The sequence below is a fragment of the Elephantulus edwardii genome, unplaced genomic scaffold (genome assembly GCF_000299155.1).
Source record: "Elephantulus edwardii isolate Elephantulus edwardi_28Jun2011 unplaced genomic scaffold, EleEdw1.0 scaffold00295, whole genome shotgun sequence".
Taxonomy (NCBI): domain Eukaryota; kingdom Metazoa; phylum Chordata; class Mammalia; order Macroscelidea; family Macroscelididae; genus Elephantulus; species Elephantulus edwardii.
In genome coordinates, this window is record NW_006400045.1 from 2,043,183 (window position 1) to 2,044,809 (window position 1,627).

A 1,627-nucleotide genomic window follows, 5' to 3' on the forward strand; every position below is an offset into this window, starting at 1 on the left:
GCACCTTAGTCTCCAGAGAGACACCATTGTCCTTCAGTACTTTGGAGAGGTCCCTAAAGGCAGACTATGCCTTTTAATTTCTTGGCTAATGGTGCTGAGAGTGTTGACTTTGGAGCAAAGAAAATTAAAGCTGTGAAACAACAAAAAAGAAACAGCAAAATAGAAACAATAAAACCTGGCCTGTCAATAATCACACTTAATGTAAATGGAATAAATAATCAAGAGAGAAAGAGTAGAAGAATGGATAAAAAACAAAGTTCATCAATATCTTATCTACAAGAGACACAACTAAAAAATGAAGAGAAAAAAACCTTGAAATAAAATGTTAGGGGGGAAAATATACCAAGAAAATGGCATCCACAGAAAAGCAGGATTTGTTATAGTAATCGCAGATAAAATAGACTTCAGTATCAGAACTACCATAAATGATAAGGAATGGCACTACATAATGATTAAAGACAAAGAACTTATAACATTGGTCAACATCTATGCACAAAATGATAGACCTGCTCAATACATAAAATAACAGTATAATTAAAGCAATAAATCGACAGCCTCACAGTAGTGGTAGGAGACTTTAACACTTCACTCTCACCAAAGGTAAAATAAGGTAAAATAAACTTAACAAAGTTCCAGAAGATCTAATTTATACATTCAGCCAAGTTGACTTTGTGAGTGTATTCTAAGTACTTGGTGTTGCTAAATGCCATTGAGTCATAGGAAATTCACAGTGACCTTATGAACAAAGGACCTGAACATTTGTATAACTTTCTTCATTTCTCCAAGTTCATAGGGTTTCCATATGAAAGCTATTTCAGAAACGGATGCCACTCCTGCTTTCAAAATTGTTTTAATTGGGGAGCTCCACCAAACACTGTCTGCCATGGGTGACCATTATCGCATTTGGCATATCAGGGTCACAGTGTTCAGCATCATAGCAATCATAAGTTACTTCTGCACAGAAAATTGACAGACCAGTGCTTTAGCAACTAGAGGAACGTTTGACCAGAAACAGAGGCCCCGGGCCCTACAGGATTTTAAATTCTGGCATGCCCACATACCAGAATGTAGATTATTAGCCAGAGACCCCCAGTTCATCTGGAAAGTCCCATCTGCTGACACTCACTTGGGATGAAAAGAAAGGCGTAAGAGCGCCAAGTGTTCTATACCTGTCCCTCCTCAAGATGCAAGAGGCCATCACAACTTCCAGCACAAAACTTATTCATAACACATTAGCCCTTCAGCCTGAAGGCGAGGACAAGCACTCAACATTTAAAAATTTCAGCAATACTACACCCAAATAAAACTCAATTCACTTTGTTCTTAAGTGTACATGGCACATTTTCTAAAATTGCTCACGTATTAGGGCACAAACCAAGCTTCAACAAATTAAAAAACATTGAAATTTTACAAAGTATCTTCTCACACCATAATGCCATAAAACTAAAAATTAACAAGAGGAGAAAAGTTATAAAACCATCATTGTGGAAACTAATTAAAACCCTGCTAGAGCACAATTGGGTTATAGAAGAAATAAAGAATGGAATTAAAAGTTCCTAGAAACAAAAGACAATAAAAATACAACATACCAAAACCTATGGGATGAAGCTAACATAGTCCTCAGGGA